Raw genomic sequence first — 10,288 nt, 5'->3', positions numbered from 1 at the left:
TATTATTAAATATGAGGGGATGTACATAGAATACCAAAGATTTGAGAAAAACCTGTAGAATAAGGGTTTAAATAAATTAAAACATAACCCTAAGAGAAAAGAGAAGAGATTTGAAGAACAGTATAGAAACAAAACATAGCAAAATGTTTAAGTGGAATTTTCATATAAAGTTGAAAAGATATTATATCTAAAAATCCAGAATGAAATGTCAATAAAAAAGAGCTAATAAAAACAAGAAAGAGCTTTTGGAAATTAAAATTGTTCTCCCCAATATAACACTAAATAGAAGGGTTACAAATACAGTTGCAGAGAATTCCTAAAGAAAAGCAAAAAGAAAATAGAATTCAAAGCTCAAACATAAAGAATGCAGATATTCAATATGGATGGCCAAAATTTGACCAATGGGAGTTTAATAGGACTCAATATGGAAAATGAAAAAAAAAAAGATACTTTCAAATAACCCAAGAAAGTTTATCAAGCTAAAGAGAAATATCTAAAAACTGAAATGGTCTACCAAATGCTCACAAGATTAGTGAACACTACCTTAGTAAACCTATCATTGTGAAATGGTAGAACAAAAAATTAATAACAACAATCACAAACAGCAAAAATGGAGTTTTTGCAGTATCATGACATTTTACAAAGATCCTCCCACTTTTTGCTCATCCCCATACCTCTTTCCCTAACTTCATTGTCTTGGATCTTTCAACATTGCTTCTTTCAGCCCCACTGCTAAAACATTTGCTCCTGTGTATTATTCCAGTATATACTTACCCTAGACCACTTTTCTCTTTCACGGAAAGATCATAAGTTGCACTTTCTGAAGCTATGCCCTTGGGAAGAATTTTCCCTTTGCGATGAGAGCCACCTTTGAGTGGGGCTGTGATACATGAGTGTTTATAATATTTGGCTGTCCCTCATGCCAAGTTGAACCATCTGAGAACAAATCTCATGCCATTTCCTCTTTGTTAGCATGTCTTGGCACTCTCCCATAAGGTCATCAATATGAGCCAAGAGAGTAGCATTGTTTCAATTGTGACACATGATAGGGTTTCTGGATCATCTCTTTTTTTTTTCTTAATTTTTAAATTATTTGTCTTCTTTTTTATTTTTATTTTTTTTTAAATTATACTTTATGTTCTAGTGTACATTTGCACAACGTGCAGGTTTGTTACATATGTATACATGTGTCATGTTGGTGTACTGTACCCATTAACTCCTCATTTACATTATGTGTATCTCCTAATGCTATCCCTCTCCCCTCCCTCCACCCCACAACAGGCCCCGGTGTGTGATGTTCCCCTTCCTGTGACCAAGTGATCTCATTGTTCAATTCCCACCTATGAGTGAGAACATGCGGTGTTTGGTTTTCTGTTCTTGCGATAGTTTACTGAGAATGAAAGTTTCCAGCTTCCTCCATGTCCCTACAAAGGACATGAATTCATCCTTTTTTATGGCTGCATAGTAGTCCATGGTTTATATGTGCCACATTTTCTTAATCCAGTCTGTCACTGATGGAAATTTGGGTTGGTTCCAAGTCTTTGCTATTGTGAATAGTGCCACAATAAACATACATGTGCATGTGTCTTTATAGCAGTGTGATTTGTAATCTGGGCCATCTCTTAATGCAAGGTTACTTATACCATGTGGACCTACTGAAGCTTGATTCCAGATGTATTGCCTATATTTGTAATAGATTGCTGTTGGACTTATCTAATATTACGACTTGGTAGGTCTGATATTATTCAGCTCATGATGGAGGACTCTAATTGAACGATCATTTGAAGTCTCCATGTTTGGGAACTTTCTATCAGGACCCATAGCATGCCTACAGTTGCTTTTTGAGTGATGCATACTTCTCTGCTACAGATGGTATGGCTTTGCTCCAGAACTTTAGGGGTCTTTGGAATGACACTCATATTGGCACTTGTCATAGTGGTAACACCAAATCCTTCTCTATCAAGATATTATCATAGCATTGGATCTGCTGTCCCTTGGCTCAGGTGTCAGGGCTGCTTGTACTGAAGTTTGAACCTGTAGAAAAACCTTTTCTAGCTCTGGCCCCTTTCAAATCTAGCAGCCTTCCTTGTTGCCTGATAAATTAAGTATAACAGTATTCACTAGTACACACTACGCTACTTTCACATTCAAAATAAAAATCTATTCAAGTCCTCTGAGAAAATGATGCCAAAATGAGGTTAGATATATTGGGGGATATGCCTATAAAAGATAAAAAGAGGGAGTAAAAATAGATGGTGAGACCCTCAGATTGTTGTGAGAGATCTAACGTTTGTGAAAGAGAGGGGGAAAGAAAAAGGATTGGGTAGTGTATTACTATTCTGTTATTGCTGCAACAAGCTACCACAGACTTAGTGGCTTAACACAATACGGCTTTGTGATGTCACAGTTTCATAGGTCAGAAGTCCAATGCAGGACTCGGTTAAAATCAGGCTAAAATCAATCCATAGACAGGGAGGGCTGCATTTCTTTCTGGAAGTTCTAGAGGAAAATCAGTTTTCTGGCTTACTCGGGTTATTTAAAAAATTTAGATCTTTCAGTTCTAGTAACTGTCTTTTTCTTTTTTTCTAATAGTAAACTGAGGGACATTTCCATTTTTAAACAGCCATCCCCATTCCTTGTCTCATGGATCTCTTCCACCATTATCAAAGCCAGAAGTGTCATGTTAAATTCCTCTCATGCTTTGTATCTCTTCTGATTTTTCTTCTGCTATACCTTCTGCACTTTATCTGGAAAAGGTTCTGAGTTTTCAGCGCACTTGTGATTAAGTTTGGTCCATCCATACAATCCAGGATAATTTCTTGATTTTAATCATATCTTCAAATCCCCTTTTCCAGGTAAGAACATATTCACAGGTACTGGGGATTGGGATCAGATATCTTTAACAGGGTCATTATCCGGACAACAATACTGTTCCAAAATATTTTGGCTAGGGTTATAGATACGTATCAAGCTACAGTTGTTAAGGGATCTTGCATCTTGTGGGAATTGGACTGTGTCAGTACCCATGCTGTTCTCAGTCACTAGCTGGAGTAGTTTGCAGGAAGTGTGGACTCTCTGCAAATATGGTAGAAGACTCAAAGGAAGAATAGCTGGTGCTATTGTTATGGTCCCTGAAGCAAATCTGAAAGGGACATTTTTATGGCTGCCAGAAAGACCTATTAAATATTGCAATGCTTTCTTATCGGTTAGTTGATTATGTTTTCAATTGCCTACTGTAATCTACCATGGTTAATATGGGTTTGGCAGATTCCTGACTAGTGAATTTAATTGAAATATAATTAATATATTTTCAGGGAGATGGGCTACCCAAAACTCCTTTCGGGGAAGATTTTTGTGCAGCGTAGTTAGTGGATAACCTCCAACTTCAAGCTTCTTCAGGGTCTGCCTTAGTTTCAGATAATTGCTTTGCTGAGGTTATGCCCATCCAATAATTGTTCAAGGTAGAGTATAAAATATTGATGATTTAATCCAATTGGAGACAATTTCACAAACATACTAATTCCAAAATTCTCAGCTGACTTGACCAAAGTTTCATGAGTCTTTACTGAATTTAGCTTTACTGGTAGCTTGTTGCAACAATAACAGAACAGTGATACACTACCCATTCCTTTTTGTTTCTCCCTCTCTTTCACAAACGTTAGATCTTCTGTCCAGATACACTTTATCCTCTTTCTTTTCATAGGTACTGATATCTCATAAATATATTACATCAAACTTTACTTTAGCCAGGTTCTAGAAAACCCAACCTACCTCAGATAAAAACTATCAACTCTTCATTCTCTGTCTTTAAAAGTGACACTAATCACTGTTACCCCTTATTTAAGGAAAGGTATTATTTTTTAATTTACTATACTGACTGGCCAAGACAGGAAGCCTTCCCTACTACAATACTTTTACTATACAAATGAAGAACAAATATGAGAGTTCTTTCAACTATTAAGTACAGTAGGTCCTGAAATAACATTGTTTCATCCAATGTCAATGCATTATAATGTTGATAAGAAAAAAGTAATTGATTCCACGTCAGGACCATTGTTTGTGAGGAGTTTCATGTTCTCCTCATGTCTGTATGGGTTTTCTACATGTATTCCGGTTTCCTCCCACATCCCAAAGATGTACATGTTAGATGAATTCGTGTATCTATATGGTTCCAGTCTGGGTAGGTAGAGGTGTAGGTGTGAATGTGCCTTATGATGGGATGGGTCCTGTCCAGGGCTGGTTCCTGTCTTATTCCCTGAGCTGCTGGGATAGGCTCTGGCTACCTACCTCCCTGAACTGGAATAAATGAGTGAATAATTCTTTCACTTGTTCTTGGTAATCTTTCTGAAATGTATGTATAAGTCACATTTACTTCAACGTTTAATATTAGAAGTGTTTGGTCTTTATTCAGTCATTTGGTGAATTTTTCGTGGCCAGAAATATGCCATAGGAACTTAACTCTTATTTATATCAGTTAACCTATGGTAAAATTGGTTTGTTTATATATTGTCTTTGTGCTTAAAGTTCCAAGAAACTATTGATGATGTTAAGTGAAAGCTTATTGTATATCCATTTCAACTATGTATTTGCAATCTGGCAAAATGTCGAATGGACACAGCGGTGCACTGGAGCTGACTTTTACTGGCTCACAGGAGCTAATCACACACATCTCCCAGCTCTATGTCCAGTGTTGTCATGTTGGTAGCTCAAAATTAGCTACAGTGGGAGTATTTACACCATAGATATGAAAATTGCCACATATTAGGATTTTGTGTTCTCAGAGAACTAATTGACCCACATGTACCAGCACACTACTTACCAGATGTATCTGTTGACCCAGTAGACCCCACTGTGAGGTGGACCTAAGCACAGGCTTCATTGTTTACCTGAACTGTATGTGCTACTACTAGAAGGAGGCATGATGGCACTGCTTCCTCCAATCCCAGCATCAACTTGGATCTTTCACTAAACAACCCTTAAAAGCCCTGGAGACTGTCCTTTCCTACTGTGTACTTACTCTTGGAAGAAGGACTTGAGGGAATCACTATGGTTTATATTTGCTCTAGTGTTGCAGAATCTTTCTTCATGGAGATCCAACTTCTAGTAGGTTCTGGGTATAAAACTTAACTTAGGTTTGATAACTGGGCAGGAGCTTGTGACATATTTAGAATTACAAATTTCATTATTCTGTTTACCCCTTTTTGATTATATGTATATGTCAATTGATTATATTTATTTCTTAGCTATTTATCAATGTTCTGTGAGCAATCTAAATAAATTCTGGGTGTCATACACTCCTGAGTGTCCTTCAAACTTTGCTACTGATTATATTAACTATACTCACCTTGGTTTAGACAGTTAAATGCTACAACCTGACCTCTGATATTCCATAATGCATTACCATCATTACTACCAGAGATCTGGGTTACGCATCTCCTAACAGGAATCTCAGTGGACAGACCACAGGCACAGATAAGCTTTAACTGATGCTTGTCACATCCTCATTAGTGCAGTTCTCATTGCCTTGGTAAACACATTTTCCTCCAGACTGTCCAAAAGATCATAGTCAGTTGGTGAGTTTTCTAATTTTTCTATTAGACACCTTTCATATCATGCTCACTTTTCTGAATCTTTTGTTCTCTTCCTACCTACTCTGCCATAGCAGATCTAAGATTTCTGTTCCTTTTATTGTTGACCATCACTTTTTTCAAATTTCCAAAACCAGTCTCAGGAATGTATTAAACCTTTCAGTTAGGGCCCTCGAAACTGTATAAAATCATATGCCATTGGAGAGTACTTCCATATCACCAACCTCTCCTTTATCCAGCTTTATCTGATAGTACCTTTTGATCTAGTACCCTCGGGAGATATTCTCAGCCATACTATTCTCACTCCTGCGTTACACGTTAGCTGGGTCCTGCAAGTTCTTTGATATTTGGAACTGTTCTTCTATTACCAAGCTCACCACTTCCCCAGTTGGGTTATGCTGAGGTTTTACCACAATAATGAGTCTGAAGAATAAGAAGACAAAATATCGATCGAGTAAAGTTGGGGTAGACCACGAAGTGACAAGCCCTGTGTTATAAGACACCTGCTTCATTTGAAGACTCTACATAGTCTTTAATAAAAGGAGCCTCTTTTTTAAAAATAAGATTATTCTACAGGTCCAATCTGGGAATTTAAATTCTCACATGGAACTACTCATATAATTCTATCTCAAATTTCAGGGTTTAATTTTTTTTTTTTTGTCTAGTAGGACCTTGATATTTTGTTAGGAGACTTGCCTAAGATGAACTTCTTTCATTTTTACTACTAAGTCCAGAATATACCTTTAATTATTCTAACTTTCTGTTATAGGAATCAAATGTCTTTTTACATGCTGCCAAGTAGGCCTTCACCTTTACCTGAAAATATTGTAGATTAATAGATTTGAACTTATCATGTTTCTTCCACATGAATTAATAACAATTAGCATCACCCATTCAATTACTCAGCCAAATAATTTTTATTTGGCCTGTATACCTTTAATACCTGAGATATTGGACCCATATGATATGTAATATAAGAGAGATTCTGATGTGGAATGTTTACTTTCAGGTGCAGTATTTGTGTAGTTTTATTATGGTTGTCTTGACCTCTTAAGAATATTGGGTAATGTTGCATTTTCCTCTATTTCATTAAATTGTTTGAGATTTGTGTTATACCTTTGTAAAAAGTTTGATAAAATTCATCACTGAGACCATCCTCACCTGGAGTTTTACTGATGGAAGGTCATTAATGACAAATTTAATTTTTTAATAGATATAACACTATTCAAATGTTCTATTTTATCTTTTAGTTAGTTTTGGTAAATTGCTGTTGGAATATTTTATTATATCTTACCTGGTATTGATAAAGTTGTTTATAACATACCCTTATTAACTTCTTAAATATCTGTAGGATCTAAAATCATAGGTTTTCATTACTTATATTGGCAGTGTGTGTTTTCTTTTTTCTTTTCTTTGTCCTGCCCTCTGTCCTTCCTTTCCCTTTCCCTTCCCTTCCTTCCTGTGATGGTTAATGCTGAGTGTCAACTTGATTGGATTGAGGGAAACAGAGTTTTAATCCTGGGTGTGTCTGTGAGGGTGTTGCCCAAAAGAGATTAACATTTGAGTCAGTAGGCTGGGGAAGGCAGATCCACTCTTAATCTGGTGGGCACAATCTAATCAGCTTTCAGCAAATATAAAGGAGGCAGAAAAATGTGAAAAAGCCAGAGGGGCTTAACCTCCCAGCCTACATCTTTCTTGCTGGATGCTTCCTGCCCTCAAACGTCTGACTCCAAGTCCTTCAGTTTTGGAACCTGGACTGGCTCTCCTTGCTCCTCAGATTGCAGGCAGCCTATATTGTGGGACCTTGTGATCAGGTAAGTTAATACTACATATATACGTATATATCTCCTATTGGTTCTGTCCCTCTAAGAGAACCCTAATACACTTCCTTCCTACTCTCCTTCTTTCCTTTCTTCCTTCCTTACTCCTCTTTCTTTCTTTTCTTTGTCTATCTTTTCTTTCTTTTCTTTTCTTTTCTCTTCTTTCTTTCTTTCTGTCTTTCTTTCGCTATTCTAGCCAAATATTATCAATTAATTTTCTTAATCTTTTTTAGATTTGGTAAGTTTTCCCTGTATTTTGTTTACCTTCTTTTATATTGATTTCAACTCTTATATTTGTTGTTTCCTACTAACTCTTGGCTTACTATATGTCTTTTTTTCTGGATTCCTAACATAAAATCTTAGGTCATTAACTTCAGACTTTCCCCCCCCCCCCCAAATATAAGCATTTAAGCAATACAGTTTCCTCTAGTTACAACTTTGGCTGCACCTTACATACTTTAATATATTGAGGTTTTTCTTTCATTTTGTTCAAAACATAGTTTTCTTTCAGTTTATTCTTTTTGCCAAGGATTATATATAAGTTTGCTTCATATTTGGCATGGCCATTGGGGTTTGCTGTATATAAGTATTTCCTTGGCCTCTCTCCTGAATCAGATTCTTCATGAGTGAAGTCCATGAGTGAATTATTATTTGAAAACTTCTCCTACTTTCATTTATGTAGCCAAATGGACACTGGTCCGTGGGCCAGCCTTAAGAGTCACTGCTTTTCTCTCATGACTCATGCTGAGCTTGTTGATTTAGCTCCTGTTTGTCTCTACCACTAACCAGCAACTGATACTACCTTCCATATGTCTCTCATTCAGCCGTTCAAGAAAAAAATCTGATCACTTCTATCAAACACAAACTTTAATTAATAAGTAGTCATACATAAATTTATATTTCTGTATGTAAATATGTATGGAAACGTATATATGTGTGTTTGTATATTATGTATATATGTAAATATATATGTTCACACACAATTGTACCCATACACACACATGAATGCAATTATACATGAGCAGATATATATATACACACACACACATACACACACAAACACACACACACACACACACACACACATCCAATTTGTCCTTTGGGTCCAGTTCTTGATCTTCCTTTTTCAGTGTTTCTACTCTTTTTCTGTCCTTTTTGAATTCACATGATCCCATGAACATTTATGATTCATTGAGCACAATGGTTCTCTTTCGGTCTTTGAAAAAAAAAGAGTTATGCTGGGTAAATATAAAAAGAGCTAAATTTACTGCTCGGTCTACTGGTTTTGGTTTCAATTTTTTTTGGAAATATAATGGCATAGCAGAAAGATTCAAATAACTCCAAGTGGTGTTTGAAGATTCATTCCAGCTATGTGCTGACTGACCTGCAGGATAAACAGACTGCCAAAGTCCAACAGCTTTGGCATTTTCTAAGTATCAAGATTTCCTTCAATGATCTTTTGATCCAGGGCTGAGAGCTCAGAAACATCATTATCTCCCTCTCTCTGTCCTTCTGCAGCATAATGTAGATGCCTCTGTTGGAGACTCTTTGAATCTACTTCACGAGATCCATGACACAGTCTGCTATCTTGTTGCAGAGCTTCTTGCAAGGAATGATAGTGATGTACTTGCTCATGTGTAATTTCTGTAGTACTTCTCTGTGAAGACCCAGTTACCTTTATGGCTTTGGGCCAACACTGTTGGTGTAAATGCTATCGGTGTGTACCTTGTAAAAGACCTCAGTCTGCTTTTATTACTTTTGTTAATTCATTTCCTGTTGCCCAATTTTTTGTAGCAGATACATTTTCCTATAAGATATGCCAGCAGGTAAAAAAAAAAAAAAAGTCTTTATCAGACAGAGAACAGAGATTGAGCTTGTCCACTAAAATCACATATATGGAAGCGATAGATCTGATTGATGCTGGCTGTTGCAGTTTTTAGAGCAACAAGACTACCTGCACATTAGAAAAAAAAAACCGTTATTGTGAAGGGGAGTTTAGTGGGGCTCACTGGTGAAAACTGGAAGTTAGTGTCAGCATTAAGTTCATTGTTCTCAGCATGGAAGCCTTTGATTCTGATTAGAAGATTTGTCCCTTGGCGTAAGAAGATAATTTTCACTCAGCAATGTGTCAAAAAGGGTGGATAATTCTTCAACAATATTAAAATAATACTGTACTACTTTTTTTACTACTGAACTAAGATCAAATCTCTGGAAACAAATTCGTGGACATTCGTTTAGTACTTTTGCTCATCTGTCTATAGCTTGCAGAGAAGGAAAAGTCTGAATCACTATACATACATCTTGCGAACCACTGCTATAAAGAAAATCATGGTAGTCCTATTCCTTTGTAAATAAAACATGAAAGGTAATCAATGAAAGGATTTGTTTTCTTCTATCTTAGAAAGAGACAACAAAAATAAACAGTCTCCTTGTTTTGTTTCTAGATGCTGTCATATCTGTATGAGAGACACAGAATTGCAGCAACCACTCTAGTATCAGGAAGAGAATTAAAGAGTCATGCTCAAGATGGCAGAGAGGAAAAAGGAGCAATCATTGTTCAATAACTCAATGATATTGCCAATTCACTGAATTAATAAAGCCTGCAGTCACACCTACTCCTAACTCCTTATTATTTGAGACAATAAATCTTAAATTTTTTAGAGAAATAGATTTTTCTATTTTTCTATTTTTTTTGAGATGGAGTTTTGCTCGTTGCCCAGGCTAGAGTGCAATGGCCTGATCTCGGCCCACCACAACCTCTGCCTCCTGGGTTCAAGCGATTTTCCTGCCTCAGCCTCGCAAGTAGCTGGGACTACAGGCGCACACCACCATGCCTGGCTAATTTTGTATTTTTAGTAGAAACGGGGTTTCATAATATGG

At 36.6% G+C, this 10,288-nt stretch overlaps 1 long non-coding RNA gene across 1 annotated transcript; it reads left to right on the top strand.

Annotated features, from left to right (window-relative positions):
* The first annotated feature begins 1,520 nt into the window (after positions 1-1,520).
* Positions 1,521-10,027, top strand: LOC110743457. The gene is made up of 3 exons (XR_002522543.2): positions 1,521-2,855; positions 7,210-7,402; positions 9,853-10,027. It is a non-coding gene; the product is annotated as an uncharacterized LOC110743457 (long non-coding RNA).
* Positions 10,028-10,288: the final 261 nt, after the last annotated feature.

This window comes from Papio anubis, chromosome 5 (assembly GCF_008728515.1).
Source record: "Papio anubis isolate 15944 chromosome 5, Panubis1.0, whole genome shotgun sequence".
Taxonomy (NCBI): Eukaryota; Metazoa; Chordata; class Mammalia; order Primates; family Cercopithecidae; genus Papio; species Papio anubis.
This window is presented reverse-complemented; position numbering and strand designations above follow the sequence as displayed.